The sequence below is a fragment of the Pipra filicauda genome, unplaced genomic scaffold (assembly GCF_003945595.2).
Source record: "Pipra filicauda isolate LSUMZ 115617 unplaced genomic scaffold, ASM394559v2 scaffold600_size242580_pilon, whole genome shotgun sequence".
NCBI lineage: Eukaryota > Metazoa > Chordata > Aves > Passeriformes > Pipridae > Pipra > Pipra filicauda.
Window position 1 is genome coordinate 230,131 of NW_024104755.1, and position 11,049 is coordinate 241,179.

Here is an 11,049-nt window from a genome sequence, read left to right on the forward strand (position 1 = left end):
AGGTGTTGTGGTCCCCAGGAAGTATTGCCCAGGACTAGGCAGGAGACTTCAGGCTTGGTCACCCCCAGAGCAAGGTGGAAGCCCAGCAGTTTATTGGTTGGTTTGGCTTTTGGTGACAACCCGGTCCTCCTTTGGGACCAATCCTTGGCCTGTGCCATAAAGCCTCAGGACAGAAGTGTGAGTTTGAGTGGGAAATGAGCAGCAGGGAGGGTTGGAAACAGCTCAGGGAGCAATTCAACAGGCTCCAGACCTGTGACCAATAGGAGCCAGAGAGGGGCAACTAAAGGTTCCTGCCAGTGATAACGATGCCAATTGGAGCCCCTGGCAGAAGTAGGGTCATGTAAGGGGGGTCCTTTTGAATTAGATGATCAATGGAGCCTAGAGGTGTGAGAAAGAAATCATATTAGGATGTGAAACCAGCTAGAGTGTGGTACAATGTAACTTGATGGCACAAGCTAATTGTAAGGTCCGTTGTGCTTTTCAGCAAGTCAGCCTGACATCCCCTGTGATCAGAGCTGAGTTCTTCCTTGTTCTGCTACATCTTGCAAGGTAGGTACATCTGCCCTTGAAACACCATGGGAGAGGTCATACCTAGGGGTGAGAAGGATGCTGGTGAGAGGAAGATGATGTGGGCAGGGGTGGCTGGCCCCTTGCCCTACAAGTAGGGCAGGCCCAGACTGTTGCCATCAGGGCATGATCGGGCGGTGTTTGGCTGCCATTCAGGCCTCCCCTTACACTGCGTCCTGGCCCTACGTGGTGTAATGTGGAGCTGATAAAATGGGCTGTCAGGACTGCTGAGCTGAGCGATCCTCATCCTGCCACCGAGCCTGTGTTGCTCCGCGGGGACGCCCGCTAAGGGATGGGCACCGACCAGCTGCTGCAGATCCTGACAGCCCTGCCTGGCTGGGGGGGTGGGCACAGTGTAGTGATGGGAGGCAACAGAGAAAGAAGACTTTAAATATCCTTTAGTGTTCCTTTAATACCCTTTATTTAGTATTCATAATATTTTCCCTTTAATTTCCCCTTTTACTAACCAGATATCGTGTTAATAGTTATCCATAATATTGTGTTAAGATCCTTTTTGGTATCCCTTTAACTCCCTTTTTACTAGTTAATATTATACTGTATTGAATGCTGTTCTCACTATTTGTTTTAATGCCACACGATAAGGTAGTTCATTTGTATCCTTTTTAACTTTTGATTCTCTTTGCCAAGTTTATTATTATTATTATTATTATTATTATTATTTTTCTCACTGCAATAAAGCTATTTTGTGTGTTTGAATGCTTGTGGCACTTGTCTTTATTGTTGGCATGTATCCTAATGAACTGTTCCAGGTAGGAAGGAAGTGCCCTTAGGATTTGGGAACAGGAAGTTACTGGAAGCCAGCCCAAGATGGACCCTGTTGGAGAAGCAGCTCTGAGTATGTTCTTGGGCTTTAGTGGGAACAACAAATGATAAGAGGGCAAGTGCTGGGAGAAGAGAGGGAGCATGCCTGGCTCACTGCTGGGTCAGCCACATCTGTCAGTGGGAAGCACTTTTGGAAAGCAGGAGCTTATAACCCGTGCCAGAGGGAGTTGGAAGTCACAAAGGGGGGAGGCAAAAGTAGTCCATGAGCTGAGTGAGACACTGTACCTGTGGGAATGAAACAGGAAGAACTAGGGCAGTGTCAGGTTTGTAGGGATTTGGGGTCAGTTGGCAGTGGTTTGGCTACTTGGCTCCCAGCTGACACCATCACAGAATTAGTGATTAAATGCAGACAAGGAAAATGGGAATATGTTCCTGTGAATAAATGTTAGTGGAGGGAATGATATTGCCATGTTGTAGCTTGATATCTTACAGAAACTGTGGATCCTGGCCATCCTCAGAGCCCTTGTGGCCCCTCTGGGCGATGCTGTTGGCCCGGGCACTTCCCTGGGAAAGGTGCCTGGGTCGGGTGCCTTGGTTTGATTTGGATGGAGGTGGAAAAGCAGCTCCAAACCAGGCCCCCAGGACAAGGTGACCTGGGAAGCAAATGGCCCTTGGCCAGGGGTCAATCTCCCTTTGTGCCCGGGGGGACTCTCTGGCAGGGCCGGGGTCTGTCGGGCTCATTGTGCGGGCGGCTGTTGGTGCCCTCAGTGGGATGGGATGGATGTGATTCCAGGGGCTGGGAGCACTGTTGCCATGCAGTGCTGTAGTTTCCCTTACGGTGCTGGGTCCGGGGGGTCTCCCTGGCATCCTTGTCCCCCTGTGTGAGCGGTGCCAGTCCCAGCCCCAGTGTCACAGCAGCAGGGCCGTCCCCTGGGCTCTGCCTGCGGGGCTGTTCTGGGGAAGTGCTGCCAAAAGAGCAAAGGGATCAGCTGGGGCAGGGGATGGCACAGTTGGGCATCATCCTCCCGAGGCGAATATTGGTCCAACTGTTGGGTACCTGCTGCCTGTGTCCTGCAGCCCAACATCATCAGGATAATAGAATTCCTTTCCCCACTCTGCTTCCAGTGCTCCCATTTTGCCCCAGGCAGCGAGGCTGGGGGGACACGGGGCTGGGAGGAACGGGAGCTGGTATTGGATTTGTAGACAGTGGAGACATGGAATTGTTTGGTAACCAATGGCAAAGAGCTGGGCCAGGTGTATCCCGAGTGCTGAATTTAGGAGCACAAGGGATGCCCACTGTATTTACCCCCCACCCTTCACTCCAGAATGTGATGGGGAGTTTGGGCAGCTCTCTGATGGTTCCCCAAGATGTAATTGTTGTGCACAGGGGAACACCAGTAACTTATGAACTGGGCTGAGTGCACATGACATGGTGTGTATATTGTAATACAAAGAAATGAGGCACAGAAGGACTTAATGGGTACCAATGAACTGATCTGGAGGGCTGTATTCCCATCCTGGATTGCAAAAATTAACTGGATTTTGTCTCCTGAATTGCTGCAGTGCACCAACTGATATCGTGCTGGAAAAATAACACACTGCAATGTAAGTAAACCAGGGATTTTTGTATGTAAGTGCAAATTATTGCCCTACAAATTTGAAATAAGACTTGACTTGATCACCAAATGCAAACAGTAAATATAGGGGGTCAATTAGTGACCTTTGGGCGTCAGGTAGAACAAGTCACTGCTCCCCACTGGTGGGACATATTTACAAGATTCTCACCATCTGCTACAAAGTTTTTGAACACTTTAATCCATCCACTAATCACTGTAATTATACTGATTTTATGAACAATATGGGGTTGTTGTCTCTGGGATCAATTACAAGAAGTTGTTTCTCACGTGTCTCTGCCCTGCCCAGGGATCAAAGGACCAAAGGAAAGATGAGAAGTTCCCTGAGAACTGAGCCCCGGGGCTGCTGCCCCTGAGGAGCAGGGTAAGGGCTGTGTGTGCTCAGGGGCCCTGGCTGAAGGCTGCAGGTGCTGTGAGTGTGTGCTGGGCCAAGGCAGCCAAGGTGTGTGCAGCTGTTCCGTGCCCTCCACCCTTGGAGGTAAAATTCCACAGCCTTGAGCTGTTGGGTCCCAAATGATATTGGAGGGAGAGGCAGAAAATGCCACTGCTGCTGGGGCTGAACTGTGTGCAGTGACTGGGCAGGACTTGGCCCTGATGTCTGAGTGCATCTTTGGGATAGATCCCAACTGTGAGCCCCTGGCTCCATAACTTGTTAAGATGGTGTTCCTGCCAGCCCAGCTGCTGTGTTGGTGGTCCTGTGGGCACCTCTTGCCCTGGCCTGCTGTGAATGTGTTTGTGTTGCAGCTCAATAAAGTCCCTTTCAGTGGTGATTGTGTCATTTTTGTGTCAGTTCCCTGCTGCTCTCAGAGAGGGTGGAGTTGAGGCCCCTGAGCAAAGGGAAAAAGGATCCATCCAAGGCAGGCCCGTGCTCCCCCCCTGCCTTCCTCCAGCCTCCCGTGTTTCCAGTTCCCATCTGTGCTGGACACACAGCCTGTTCCCAAACAACCCCTGTTCCTGTTCTCTCTCCGTGTCTCCCCTCACAACTCCCCTCCTCTAATCTCCAGCTGCCCAGGCCCCTGGTTTTGAGGGGCATTCCTGGGCTGCTGCCCCCCCATTCTTTATAAATGAAGTGCCAAGAGCCCCAAGTGCAGAGAGGTCTGCAGGGAAGAAGTGCCAAGAGCTGCCTGTGCCTGCCTGTGTTCCTGCAGTTCTCCTTCCTGTTCTCCCTGGGCTGGAGAGACCTGCCTGCCCTGGGTTTATTGGGGCAGAGGGATGGGATTACATTTGTCCAGAAGGGATGTTCACAGACATATTTTCTGACAGGCAGTGCCATTTTCCTTTTGCCTTTCCCAGGTTTTCCCAAGTGCTGCCCAGCACGGGGATCCGTGTGCTGGGACAGTGATTGGCAGCAGGAAGGGGAGCCTTGGCCTCACCTGCCCAGCTCAGGTGGGTGGCACAGAATGGGGGTGGGCTGGCAAGGCATGAACACATTTCTGAGTTCTGGAGTGCCTTGAATCCTCTCCCTGTCAGGTTTCTCTCCCTCATTTCCTGGGCTCCAGCATCCCAGGTGTCTCTTCCTTTGCCCAAAGTCCAATGGCAGAGGATTGACTGACTCCCAAGGGAGGTTTGGAGTAAAGAAGGTTCTGTTCCAATGGGGCAAGGAATGCAGTGAGAAAGATGAGCCTCCTTTCAGTGCCTGAAGTAGAGAGGAATAAAGATGCTGGAAAAGGCCACGTTTCATTTGGTGTCCCCCCTGGATTTTTCATGGCTCAAACTCTCTAGTGAGCAATTGAAGAGAAGGGTGAAGGGCAGGAGCCTTTGACTTGTCCAGTGCCCTTAATTGCCTTGTTCTCCTCTCTTCCAGGCCAGGCCAAAGCCCTGATCCAGCCCAGCTCTGCCAAGTGCCCTGGGCTGGGAGCAGCCAAAGGCAAGAGGCTGCAGCCCCGCCGGCCGGGCTGGGGGCTCCTGGTGCTGCCCGTGGGGTGGGGTAAGTCAGAGGGACACCCTTCTCTCCTCCTGCTGTTGGCATTTGCTCCCTGGGCACTGGATGTGTAAGGAAGGACGGAGTAGCAGGGAAGGGCAGTGTTTCCAAACTGTCTGAATGTTGCCCCCAGGTCTGGGATGGAGCAGCCATGGGGGTGGTTGGATTTGGCCTGGGCCGGTCAGGATCAGCCATAAAGGACCCACCAGACCCCTGAACCCTCACTGGACATGTCCAGCCCCTCAAGTCATTAATTTTCAATAGAGGACAAAGTATTGGTACTTGCTTCTGATCTGTGGAGAATTTCCTTTGGAATGATCAACCAGAGAGTGTATCAGTGCAAAGCATCTCTTTGGGTCTTCTGTTTGTTTGTTTGTAATTTCCTCTCTGGCTTCAATGAGTTTGGTGTGCTCCTGTTAAGGAAGCAGCCTGGTTTTATCTTGAAATTTGGGGTGGTTTGGTTTGTTTAGGCTTTTCCCCCACTGACTCGGGCCTTCCGTGCATAGTCCGTGTTGTCCTACAGGACCGCTTTGGTTCTGGGTCAGAGAGAGAGAAGGGAAGTGGCTTTTCCTCATCTGGAATGTTTCCAAGCAGAAGTGGGACATTGTCCTGCCCCTCCCCAAAGCACTGCAGGCACCTGGGAGTAGCTCAGGGCTGGCCCAGTTCTCTGAGACAGCACCATGGGGGAGAGGTTTAAGTATTAATCACATCTCTGGTGTCCCTTGGTTGCAAAGATTGGGTCCTCCAGTCCCAGAGTGTTAAGGAAAACAAGGAACTCCTGTTCTTCATGGCAAATCTTCTGCTATTGCTTGTGCAGTGTTTGGGTTGTGTTGTCTGAGTTCCTGTCCAGGATCTTTCTAAGAGAACCTGTTAGAAATGTAGAGGTAGGATTAGAATTTGGGTCTGTTGCCTACCCAACTGCCTCCAAGTCCTGATGGACTGGAGTGATGAGTGCTCTCAGCCCAGGTTATTTCTTAATATTGTGTGGCTTTCCCTCAGCTGTGGGTGAGGAATTGTGCAAGCAAGGCCTGTGTGCCCGTGGGTGTCTCCCGTGTGTGTCCGTGGGGCAGGGCTGGGACAAGGACTCGTGCAGGGACCCAGCTGGCACTGGAGCTGCTGCCATTCTGAGCCAGTGCCAAGGGCTGGGGAGAGACCCTCTGGGAGGCTGTTGCCAGGGTTCCATTGGGAGCTGGATCTCCCTCCAGCTGCAGCAGCCAGGGGAGGGTTCTTCCTTGTGCAGCCCAGTGGCTTCTGCTCAGGCTGGCCCAGAGTGGGGCTGGGGCAGGTTCTCCAGGGAACTGGAGCCAGCCCTGAACGGGGCTCTGGAGAGCAGGAGCTGCAGGGACTGAGGTTTGCAAAGCTGGGCTGAAGTTTGTCAAAGCAGCAGAACATTCTCATTCCTGTGGGTCTGTGGAGTCCGTGTTGGTGCCCAGGAGAACTGGGTCAGACTGGGCTTTGTGCTCCGAGAGCTGCCCCCCTAAAGGTGGCAGGCTGTGTGTGCTGGCAATGAAGTGCTGTCCCAGAGGCTGATGGTTTCTGTCTCCAGGTGTGCCCAGGACGCTGCCAATGCCCAGGGATCTGCTCTGGGTCCAGGCTGTCCGTGCTGGAGGGCCCTGGTGGCTGCAGTCCCTGAGCCCGCAGAGACAGAGAGAGCCCCGGCCCGAGGGGCCTTTGGCCCCTTGTCCTGAATTTGGGGTGAGCCTGGGAGCGTGTGGAGGGTGAGAATGAGGGCTGTGCTTCCAATGCATCATCCCTGGGAAGATCCTGTTGTTCCAGAGCGCCGGGGACAGTTTGGGCTTGGCAGCTTCAGAGCTGGGTCGGAGCAGCCCCTGAAAAGAATCAGGAGAGTGGAGGTTTGTCCCAGTGGTGCTTTCACACCCCACTGGACAGGCTGGGCTTTGTGTTTGAGGCTGTCCTGTATTTGCTCTGCAGATAAGGGGCCCTTCCCAATTCAGCCCAGCAGATCCCAAGGGCTCTGACAGGAATATTTGTTCTTTCCTTCCCTTTGGGATAACTTCATCTCCAAACTGCCATGAGCAATTCCTTAATTTCTGCCGGAGAAAACCAGGTGTCAGAGGCAGTTTGCCAAGGAGGCCAGAAGTGTCTTTGGAGCAGAGAGTGCTGCCAGCTGCGTGTGCCTGTCCCCAGCCTGGCACTGCCCACAGGGACACACTGGGCACTGACCATGAGAGGGAACAAACCCACTGCCTGCCAGAGGGTTTGTCCTGGGCCAGTCAGGCCTTGGGCAGGAATTGGACTGGGCAACTCCATCAGCTGCTCTTCCCTCCCCCACCAAGCCCCATCCCCTGGGCATTAATGACGTGCCCTGTGCCCAGCGCTCCCTGTTCACCCAACTGAAACCAGAGCAAGGCTTGCTTTGCTTGGAACAACTTAAAGTAACTTTAAACCAAAATAAATCACTTTTTTTGTTCTTTTTTTTTCCTTTTAGATGCTGGAATTGCCTGACTGGCTGTGTGCTGAGCTCTGGCTGCAGGGGACTGTCAGGCCTTGGTGGCTGTGAGTTCCTGTTCTTCTCCCTGGGAAACTGGAAAGAGTTCTTCATTAGATTGCAGAAATGTTTTCTGAAGCCTGTCCCCTTCTTTGTGCCTTTTGCTGACAGACCTTCTCTTTCTGCCTTTGCATGTACAGCTGTTCCCTGCTGTCCATTCCCTGGCCTGAATTCCTTGCAGCTCCCAGCTGGGGAAACCTGGGAGAACATGGCAGGGACAGAGGTGACATTTGTAGCTGCCAACTTGGGGTAATTTCGAGGGGCCCCAGCAACTGTTTGTGTAGGAAAAGGTGAGGTGCTGCAGAGGGGAGGGAGGTGGCATTTTGGAGGGGTCCCACTGAGGGGGAGTGGAGAGCCTGGGGCTGGAGTGTGAGTTCTTAAACAGGGAAGAAGGGAAGGATGCTTGGGAGGGAAACACTCAGGGAATGTGTAGGGATGGAATGAAAAGTTGGGGCGTCAGGAAGAGAAAATGGGTGATGTAGAGGAAGGGAAATGTTGGGTGTAAGAGTTGATGTCATCTGTAGAGGACAGAATGACCATTTAGAGATAAAGTGAGGCAGTGAGTGGTGGGCAGGTAGGGAAAATTTGTGTGTGTAAAATTTCAGGTCACCTGTAGCAGAGAGGATGTACCTCCTGATGGACACTGAGGCAGTCAACAGTGGGCAGGAGGGGAAACCTCTGGGGGTAAAACTTGAGGGAATGTCCTGGGCAGAGAATGAATATTTTGAAGGATAAATGAGGTACTCAGTGGTGGACAGTTGGGGAGTGTTTTAGGGTAAACTTGGGGTAGCCCACAGGGTAGAGAATGAACATGTGTTTGTACAGAGGAGCTGATTACATGTGGGTAGGTAAGGAGAATTTTGGGAGTAAAATCTGGGCAATCTGTAGCAGAGAGAATGAATACCTCGGGGTAAAGTGAGGCAGTCAGTGTTGGGCAGGTAGGGAAAATTCGTGTTTGTCAAATTTGAGGTCACGTGGAGCAGAGAATGTACATCCTGAGGTAAACTGGGGTAATCAGTTGTGGACTCCTAGGGAAAATTGGGGGGGAAATATCTGAGGTAATCTGCATGGTAGAGGATGAATATTGAGAGATGAACATGAGGTACTCAGTGGTGGACTTGTAGGGAAAATTGTGGGGGTCAAATCTGTGGCAATGTGCAGCAGAGAAGGAACATTTTGGAAGAAAGTGAGGAAGTCAGGAGGGGAGAGGCAGAGGAATTTCTGAGGGTGAAACTTGAGCAAATCTGCAGGGCAGAGAATGAATATTTGGAGGTCCAAAAGAGGTAATCAGGAGTGTGCAGGTAGGGAAGACTCTGGGGGTTAAAAAGGAGGTAATCTCTGGGGGAGGGAATGACTCTTTTGTGTTCAAGAAAAGGTAATCAGGAGTGGGCTGGAAGGGGAAAGTTTGGGGGTTAAAAAGGAGGTTCATTCTCTGCAGGGCAGGGAATGAACACATTGAGGTAAGCTGAGGTGATGAGTGGTGAGAGACACAGACAGTTGTGGGTGTTAAAGTTCAGGTAACCTGCTGGGAAGAGAAGGAAGGTGTTGAGGTGACCTGAGGGTCTCTGCAGTGGCCAAGCAGGGAAATGTTGGTCTGAGCCCTGAGTTGTTCCCGTGTGGGGCGGCTGCAGCGAGGCCGAGCCCTGGCCCTGATTTGCCAGCCATGGGCAGGGGGCTCTGCCAGAGACAGAATGTGTTCCCTTGATTGGAATGAGGATCCCGTAGCTTCATCTCCTGGAGGTTCCCTGGGCAGCTGATCCGCTCTATCCCGTGTCCTGCTCTCAGTTCCTGCCCAGCCAGAGCCAACTGTGCCAAGGGCACGAGCACTCCCAGCCTGGATAGGGAATGGGGGACTGGCTTGTGCACAATTCGCCTAGAAAGTCAAACGAGGGGATTGTTGGAGTAACTGGCTCCTTAGGGAACCTGCTGGGAGCAGAGAAGCACAGCCTCAAACCTCCAGCTGTGGGTGGAGTCGTGGAATGTAAACCAGCACAAACCAATCCCCCAAAATGAACCGTGGGAGAGCAGGACCAAATAAGGGTCAGTGTCCCTGTGGAAAGGCAAAAGGATTTAGTTGGGACTTGGATTGTCCCCTTGGGAGATGCTGGTTTACCCTCCTTTAGGCTGCCAAGATCTCTCAGTGCAGCGGCTTTGGCCGACACAGCAGCACAAAGATTGTTCTCTGCGTGGGGCCCAGGTTTGGGTTCCGGTCTCAGCTTTGCAGGTTTGGATGAATTCTACCTACAGCCCGCAATTCCATGCCGAATTCCTGCTGGAAAAGCCTCCCAGTGCCTCCTGGAGCCCGGATCTTCCCCCGCAGAGCTGCTGCTTTAACGCCAGGTTTGCCAGGAAGAAGCCACGGTTCCAGGTTTACTCAGCGGGATCGGGACAAGGACAGGTTGATGTTGCACAGACTTTGCTGTTTATAACCCTCCTCCCCCAACCCCGCTGGTGTCCCTGGGGGGACTTGAGCGAGTTCCCTGGAATTCGGCCGCTTTTCCGCCCCGGGCCGGGCTCCAGGGGATGGGTTGGCCCAGGAGAAGGCGGGGGCCGGACGCGCTCCCGGCCCGGGGCGAGGCAGCCCCTGAGCACGGGCGAGGACGTCTCTCCGGGCGGGAAGCCGCTGTCCCTTCGGAGCCTCGGGAGCGGCCCCGGGGAGTTCTTTTCCCCGAGGAAAGGGATGCACAGCCCTGCCTTCAGAGCACCTCCGGCTGGAAGGGCAGGGATTTGGGGTGGGCGAGACACCCGTGGGGGGCGCGGGACAGCTCTGGGAGGTGGGCCCTGGGAATGGGTGCCCGCGCTGCTCTGCAGCCCCGCCGTGCCGACACTGCCGGGTGCCGGCTGGATTCTTTGGGTCCTTTGGGGCTGTCGCTGGGGCGTGTCCAGGGTGAGGCATCTCAGGGTGCCCGTTCAGAGCAGCGCCCGGCTGAGGAGCCGCGGGCAGCCCTTTCCCCGTGCCCACCCCATGGGGGCTGTAGGGCACGGCTCCAGGGCACAGCTCCTCCATCCCCCGGCAATAGGAAGGGCAGTGCAGGGCACAGCTCCTCCATCCCCCGGCAATAGGAAGCCCAAGCAGGGCTGGGTCACTCTCTGTCGCTCCGGCCTCCTCCCGGCCCGCGTTCCCTGCCCAGCTGGGACTGCCCAGGGAGCCCCGAGAACGTTCCTGGCGGAAATCAGGAGCCGCCGAGGGCTCCGTCCAACTCCGGGCCCGAAAAGCGGCCCCGACCTGAGCCCCCCCCCCGGCATTTTGGGTTCCGAAGGCTCACCTGGAGGAGACGCCCCCCCGCAGGCGGGACCAGGCGGCGACACTCGACCGACGCCTTTGCTTCGGAGCGAAGGATCCCTCCGGACTCGTTTGGCTCCTTTATCTCTGGAAATGAGCTCGGAAGTCACACGAGCACCTTTGCAGCCGTTGGGTGAATCCCGGACAGGGCCGGAAAACCTCCCTGAGCAGGGCAGTGATGAATTGGTGCCCGTCCCCAGCCGGGCACAGCCCAGCCGGCCGCGCTCCCTCCGGCCCGTGGCTGGGAAGGGGGGATTTAATGCTGCAGAGATTTAATAAAAGCGGATTTCCTGACTGTACTTGCCTGCGGTCCTTCCCTCCTTTGACTCGCGCGGCAGCGTCCGGTTGGAGC

At 54.2% G+C, this 11,049-nt stretch overlaps 2 long non-coding RNA genes across 2 annotated transcripts; one reads left to right on the plus strand and one right to left on the minus strand.

Moving 5' to 3' along the window:
• The first annotated feature begins 530 nt into the window (after window positions 1-530).
• LOC120324604 lies at window positions 531-3,754 on the plus strand. The gene is made up of 4 exons (XR_005566044.1): window positions 531-549; window positions 1,338-1,423; window positions 2,914-2,955; window positions 3,274-3,754. It is a non-coding gene; the product is annotated as an uncharacterized LOC120324604 (long non-coding RNA).
• Window positions 3,755-7,281: 3,527 nt separating this feature from the next.
• Window positions 7,282-10,419, minus strand: LOC120324606. The gene is made up of 3 exons (XR_005566051.1): window positions 9,660-10,419; window positions 7,528-7,612; window positions 7,282-7,450 (listed from the first exon to the last, which is right to left on the minus strand). It is a non-coding gene; the product is annotated as an uncharacterized LOC120324606 (long non-coding RNA).
• Between the last annotated feature and the right edge of the window lie 630 nt (window positions 10,420-11,049).